Consider the following 8,058-nt stretch of genomic DNA (forward strand, 5'->3'; position numbering starts at 1 on the left):
GGCAGGGCTATGCCTACGGCAAAGCCGTCGGCATAGATTTCCATCTATGCCGACGGCTTTGCCGTAGGCATATGTCTGCCACGTGGCAGCTCCTGGTTTCTCCTGGCAGTAGGGCTATGCCTACGGCAAAGCCGTCGGCATAGTTTGCCACGTGGCAAGCCCTGGTAACTCCTGGGCGTATATATGCCGACGGCTTTGCCGTAGGCATAGTTTTTTTTGTTTTTTTTCATTTTCCCTGCTTTCTCTTTTCCAATTCATTTGACAGCATTTCAAAACAGAACAATATGAAATTATGCAGAAATATGACAATTCATCATGTGAACATACTCAAGTTCACCATCATCATCTAAACATACTCAAGTTCATCACATCATCTAAAGATCATCACCGATGGAAGTTCATGAACATAAAAGTAGTGCAAGACATGAAACATGATAAAAGTAGGAATATGAAAGGCATGGCACGATGGCCACATGCACGGAATCATCAAGCAAGAGCACCCCCACCAAAACCACCACCTCCGCCATAACCACCACCACCTCCGCCAAAAGCACCACCTCCGCCAAAACCATCACCACCACCTCCGCCAAAACCGTCATCGTGACCACCACCACTCTGCCAGATCGGAGTGACTGGGGTCGACGGAGCAGGAGTCGAGCCACCGGTCCCCTACATGTTTCAGAAAAGATTCTAACAGTAAATATGATATGATAGTGTTTCATGAACGAGAACTAGTTTGCTAGTAGTTAGGCAAATGTACTAACCGAACCATCACTGCCTAGTGCCACCCATTCATCGAACGTGGGCACGTGTGGGGGTTCTCCCGCAGGTGGTGGTGGGGGTCCCATTTGTGGTGGATCCGTGCGGTTAGTCCAGGACGCCAACATAGCCTGAATGTTAGTTAAACAAGCAAACTAGAAGATCAGAAGGAATGAAAGTGCAAAAATTTTGGTTGGTTTTAAGAGGGCAAAACTAACCGTCATCATCTGGCGGTTGTAATCATCGTTTGCCTTCACTCGTTTCAAGTACTCCCGCACCTCGAGATTCCTATGCTCGACAAACTCCTTATATGCCTACATAATTTAGGTTGTTTCTAAGTGAGCAATGCTGAAAATAAGCTGAGAATGCAAGATAGAAAAAGATAAGGAGGAAGTACTTACAGCATGCTGGCGGGCTAAGGGAGTCTGTGAACGCCCCGTACTCTCTAACTGGCTCGGGTTGCTAGCCCGAAGCCGTGTGTACGAGATCGAAGGAGTGATCAAGCCATCGAAACACGGATACCGGCCATTCCTCTTCCCCTGGATGGCCACCACCGCCGTGTCGTCGATCTGAGACTGGGCGACCTCAGCAACAGGAACATCCGGATGCAACTCCTGATAGTGATGAATGTAAGACCCCAGGTGCTCCTCGGTCTTGCCGTAGTACTGGCTCTCGCCCTCCTTGCGATGACTCCGCTCGCGGGCCAGCTTCCACGGCTCCATGTCTGAGAGCGGCCTCTTCAACTTGTCCTCCTACAACGTCAAATAGAAGTCAGCCATACATAAGAACATGACGTAAAGAAGAACAAAAATGCATCATGCACATAGATATACCTTCATGGCCTTGAAGCCCCAGTGGTTCCTGTTTCCTTGGCCGTGTGTCCCGTCGTCTCCACAGTTAGCCCGGGCCTTGATGCTCTTGGCAGCAAACTCTGCATCGGCGCCGAGCCACTTATCCACCAAACTCGCCCATCCGTCATGCCTTCCATAGCACCAACGAGGAACAACCTATGCAAATTTTGGAAGCATGACATGTGAGCACGAAACATATAGTTGACTGCTTGAAACAATGAAAAGTTAGTAATAGTTACCATCATGAACTGCTCCTTGCTCAAGGTAAGTCGTAGCTTCTGCACTTGAGTTTTGGGCATCTTTTGGTGCAGGTAGTAGTGGTAGTACTGCGAGATGGCAACCCAGCGCACCTCGTACTGCAACTGACGAGCTTTCTTCTTCGCAGCCGCAAGCAAGACCACGTCGGCTCTGGCCTTGTGCTCGTCAAGAACTCTATAGAGTTGCTGCAATCATGCAAAAACCAGAAGCAAACAAGGCATGAGTTGAGTGATTCAATGATAAACTATGAACGAAACTGAAGACAAGTGATTCAGAAGAGAACTTACCCAAAATTTGGTGATCACGGCCTTAGCGGTCGTCCCATATTCCGCGTTGCTGCAAGCCTCGTAGTGGGCCCAGCTCGTGGCCAAAACCCGTTGCTGAGGGTCCCTATCTGGCCACGGGCAAAATAGGCCAGGCCAAAACTCCTTCAACAAGACAGTGATAAGGCCATTCGGTTTACGGCCCTTTCCGTGAAGGATCCAGTTTCTGCAAAAGAATCAAATGATTGCCATGTGTACAATAAGAAAATGTTGTCATGTGTTGAAAATATGATTGAGAGGCACTTACTCTGTCCCCACAGGTTCAGTGAGCCACTTGTGCTCCTCGATAGAAGGTGGTGTAGGTAGTCCGGCATTACCACGCAGCCACCCCTGCGAAGAACCCGGTGGCAAGTCACCCCACAACGCGGGATCAACCTCCCCTCCACCCTCCTCGGCCTCCTCCTCACCCTCCTCCTCGGCCTCCTCCTCCTCACCCTCCTCCTCGGCCTCCTCCTCCTCGCCATCAGGAACATACTCCTCCTCCTCAGACTCAGAAGGTGCCTCTGTATAGGAGGGCATTGAAGAAGACCCTCCTATTTCAGACACGGCCCGGAGTTTTTTGCCTCGGTTGCCTCTCCCCCCACCTCCTCCTCCTCTAGGGGCTCTCCCCCCACCACCTCCTCCTCTAGGGGCTCTCCCCCCACCGCCTCCTCCTCTAGGGTCTCCTCCCCCGACCCCTCCACCTCCCTGTGAGGTGTCATCCTCGCGTAGTCGGGAGGGAACCTTGTGGGCTCGTCCACTCCGAGTAAGTCCTTTAAATTTACTGAGGAAACTAGCGCCGCTGGACTTGCCCATGATTATTAAACCTTCATTGAGAAGAGAATAAACAATTAGTAAGGATATCAATTAAACAAGCATACAGGAAAAACATTAATACCAGAAGAGCACATTAAGCATACTATTGTAATGATCATTAAAAGAACTTACATTTTCTAGAACCCATATGAATCATCACTATTGTAATCTATTTGTGGACCGGTCTCATCATCACTATCACGCATATCTTCTTCGTTGTCTGACGGAGGTGGAGGCTCTTCCTCATCGTCAGCGTCTTCATTTAACTTTTCAAGCATAATTATGTCTCTTTGATTCACAACTGCCTCACCATCAATCCGTGCGTCATCGTCGTTTGGATCCAGGTCAACATAACCCAAGTCATCATCCTCGTTGTTTCGGACCACGTCATCATGTTCCTCTTGATAGAACACTCCCTCGTATGTCATGGGGTTTATGTTGTAGTAATCATCATCGTTCGGGTCCGGTAGCTTACCATGCGGCGACACCTTGAACACAACTTCCCAACCCTTGAGGTACTCTTTCTGGCATGGGTAAGGCAGATAATATACTTGTGTGGCCTGGGTAGCGGCGATAAAGAGATCAGCTCCGGCATAGACGGTTGATGGTTTAACTTCAACTAAACCAATAGAAGGCGTATGTCTCAGACCCTTTTTGGGGTCGAACCATCGACATTTGAACACAGTGAGACTTAGGTGTTCACGGCCACGTTTGAATGTAAGCTCGTATATTTTTCCTACCCTTCCGTAGTAATCTACTTCATTATCTCATTCAGTGAAGACTCCGGTATTTATGGTTTTGGGATCAGGCCGACTGTTCTGGTGCTCCTCTGTATGGAAGCGATACCCATTCACATCATACTTTTCGCATGTCATGACAACAGGATCAAAACCCATGGAAACCCATCTCAATTCTTCATCCATTGATTCGGTCGTATCATTTCCCTACAAGTTTAATTGAAAGTATAGGGTGCATGAGTTTAATTGAAATTATAGGGTGCATGAGTTTAATTGAAATTATAGGGTGCATGAGTTTAATTGAAAGTGTGAAAAATTACTTTCTCGATGAACCACGCAACGAAATTTTTCCTTCCATCAGCACCCTTTCGGAGAAGAGCAAGTGCCTCCGCTTCAGAAGGAGGCAGCATTCCCGTCCATTCTTCTTCAACGAATCGACTACAATAAGAAAAGCGGTATAAGAACTAGGCAAAGTGAACATAACGAATTGACTAAAAGAATGGTGCAAAGGTATTACCTCATCCACTCATCCTCAACTTCCTTGATGTTGTGCAAGATATAGAACATGACATCCTCCCACTCATCTCGTGGCATGAGATAAGATTTCGAGCATCCAGCCCTACTACCTTGCCCGATGAATAGAGGCAACTTGGGTTTATACTTGGGTTCTTCTGTATTGTATCGAGACACCTTATTGTGCAACGTGGGAACATGGTCCGGATAGTAGGCTGTCCTGAGGTCTGCCACCTCCTCTAGGATAACTGCCCCAGCTATGGAAGCTTCAATCTTAGCTTTGTTTCCACATTTCTGTCTCAGATGCTTGTTCTGTCTCTCAGGGCCGTACTGCCAACAATTCTACACAGGGCCCCCAACAATACCTCGTTCGGGAGGTGCAAAAGGAGATGTGTCATCGGAGTAAAGAAGCCTGGCGGGAAGATCTTCTCTAGCTTGCATATCAACTCCGGCGCCTTCTTATGCATTTCTTTTATCTTCTCAGGACATACTTCTTTAGCACAAAGCGTGCGGAAGAAATGGCTTAACTCCGCAAGCACACGCCAGACACGCTCGGGAACATAGCCCCGAACCATCACCGGCATAATCCGCTCAATCCATACATGATAGTCATGACTCTTGAGCCCGGTCACTCTGCCCGTTGAAAGATTGACCCCCTTACTTATATTCGACGCATAACCATCAGTGAACTTCACGGCGTGTTTCAGCCACTTGAATGTCTCCATCTTATGATCCTTTTTAAGTACGAAGTCAGCATCTGGCTTGAACCAAGATTTTCGACTGCCTGTGGGAGGCTGCATGTGTAGACGTGGTCTATCGCAAATATTCTGTTGATCAACTCTAGCATTAACATTATCCTTTGTCTTATCAGGAATGTTGAGGATCGTGTGAAAAAGGGACTCTGCGACATTCTTTTCGGTGTGCATCATGTCTATGTTGTATGGAAGTTTGAGGTCCTTAAAATAGGGAAGCTGCGTGAAGGGGGTAATGTGAGTCGAGTTGTGCGTCTCACCATATCCTTCAAAAAATTTCCCTTTACTTTTTTCCTTTGCCCTCGCCCTCGTCTTCGCCTGTGGCTTTGCCTTTGCCTTTGCCTTTGCCTTTGCCTTTCCCCTCACCGGAAGGCTTAAGAGCTTTCAGCTGAGCAAGCACATCCGCACCAGAAAACGTTGGAATCTCGTTTACTTCATGGACAACTTTGCCTTTTGTGAAGTTCTTCTTGTCTTCCCTATCAGGATGGTCTGGAGGGAGGAACTGTCGATGCAGGTCAAATGCAACATACTTGCCACCCTTCTTCAGCCAAATGAAAATCAAGGCCTGCATGCACACTGGGCAAGGCATCTTTCCACTTGTACACCATCCGCAGAACAAGGCATAACTGGGAAAGTCATGCATGCAATATTGTAGCCAAACTTTCATCAAGAAATTTTTCTGCAGATGTCGGTCGTATGTCAACCTCGGGAAGTACCAAGAATGGTGCAAATCATCCACCAACGGCTGCATAAACACACTCAAATTCTTCCCCGGATATTCAGGCCCCGGAATTATAAGCGACAGGAACATGGTCTTGCGTTGCATTATGGCGCCGGGAGGGAGATTCAGCGGAATAACAAATACGGGCCAACAGCTGTATGGATTAGACGACATACCATATGGATTGAACCCATCACCTGTTATAGCAATTCTGACATTCCCAGCCTCGGCTGCTTCCTCCGGGTACTCTATATCGAATGACTTCCATGCTTCACCTCCTGATGGATGTACAATTTTTTTGGATTGTACCTTTTCCCTTCCTTGTGCCACTTCATCATTTTGGCAGACTCCTCGGTGATGAAAAGGCGCTGTAGTCTTTTTATAAAATCAAGATACCGAAGAACCTTCACAGGGATTTTTAGCTGCTGCTTCTGACCATGCTTATCGACCACCTCAATATACCGAGAGGAACCGCACTTCCTACAGTACTTGTCATCCGCATACTCATGCCTAAACAAAAGGCAATTCTTAGGACAAACATGTATTTTCTCATAGTCCATCGAGAGCGCCTTCATGATTTTCTTCGTACCGTACATGGTTTTCGGCAGTTCATGGCCCTCAGGCAGGCTGTTAGCCCATACTCCCAGAAATGCTTCAAAGCAACCTCGACTACAGCCGTACTCAGCCTTGACTGCCATCAGTTGCGAGATGGCATCCAGCACAGACAGCTTGGCACCCTCATAGAGAGGTTTCTTTGACGAGGCCAAGATTTCCAGGAAGGCCTTTGCGGTTTCCTCCGGCTCCTCCGGTTCATTCACTGAATGTGACGGAGGTGTCGGCTGTGCAGCAAAGACATCATCTAGCATGTCTCTAACCCCATCGTCCTCATAACCAGCGACGCGTTGTCGTATCACATCCTCTCTACCACGGTCCCGCTGGGCAGGCATAGTAAAGTTGGGCATAAATCCATGCGTGCGAAGGTGCTTAGTCATCTCACTCTTATCTCTGCGGATACGCCTCTTACATCTGGCACACGGGCATTCTGGCACCATCCTCATTGGACTACGGAATATCTCTTTCAAAAACACATCGGTTTTCTCGACCCACTCTGTTGTTACTTGATTCCGACGGAAAAACCCACTATACATCCACTGATTATCTGCCATCTCTGCTTTATTGGAAGCCACACAACAAAATTAAGGATTCATTTAAATTAGTCACATCAATATTTTATTTTTTACAAGGTTGACGAGAAACGACATTTAATCCAGCTACGTCTCTAATAGGTAAAGATGGGTCCTAATCCCACCCGAGAATGTGTAGATTGAGTACGTTGTCCATGCTCTACCCCATTCCGAGACAAAATTTCGGCAGCACCTCCCCGTTGTTCTCCAAATACACGTCTCGGCAAAATGCCGAGAGAATGTGCATCCGGAGAACAACAGGGAGGCGCCGCCGAAATCCTGTCTCGGAACGGGGTAGAGCATGAACAACGTACCCAATCTACACATCCTCGGGCTGTCCGTGGAAAGCGCTGGACAATCCGAAAGAGCTGCGGTGATAAATATGCAATTGAATGCATATTTATCGATGCAACCCTTTCGCGGGAGACCTAGGTTACGCGACTTGATGTGAAAATTTAATCTAGTGACATGGAAAAAAGTGGACGAGGTCATGGAATTGTTGCTCACCCTCCGATGTAGTCGATCAAAGGAGACGGACGATCGTGGACCAACACCTCCAACGTCGACAATCACTCCACGAAGATGGAATACCACAAATCCTGTTAATTACACCGAGTGAAAAAAATTTAGGTCATCACCTCACATTAAGCATTGATAGTTTTAACTATGAAAAAAAATCATGTTTCGTCAAGTGTCAAAAAATTTACTCTTCCCTCTCATCTCATCTTCACAATACATATATCTATAATATTGAGTATGTATCTAAAAACATAGTAAAACTACACAAATATCCATTCATCTACCATCTATCTATCTCACATTGTGCGCTTAATTTTTTTCACATTTATACTCTCTTTCATTTCATTCATCTATCTAACATCCATCTATCTAATCATCTATTACTATATATATATGCATTCATCTACAACATTACTACACAAAAAAAGTAAAAAAAAAATTCTTACATACGGATGAGGGGGTGACCACCGGAGCAGGGGGGCGGCCGGTCAGGGCAGGGGACGACCACCGGAGCGGCAGGGGGCGGTCGCCGGAGGGGCCGACCGGTCGGACCAGCAGGGGGCCGGCCAGGCTAGGCCGTGGGCCGGCCGGGGCGGCGTCCACGCAGGGAGGGCCGGGGTCGAGGAGGGAGGGGCGGCTGGAGCGA

Source organism: Triticum dicoccoides, chromosome 3A, assembly GCF_002162155.2.
Source record: "Triticum dicoccoides isolate Atlit2015 ecotype Zavitan chromosome 3A, WEW_v2.0, whole genome shotgun sequence".
In the NCBI taxonomy this organism is placed as follows: Eukaryota; Viridiplantae; Streptophyta; class Magnoliopsida; order Poales; family Poaceae; genus Triticum; species Triticum dicoccoides.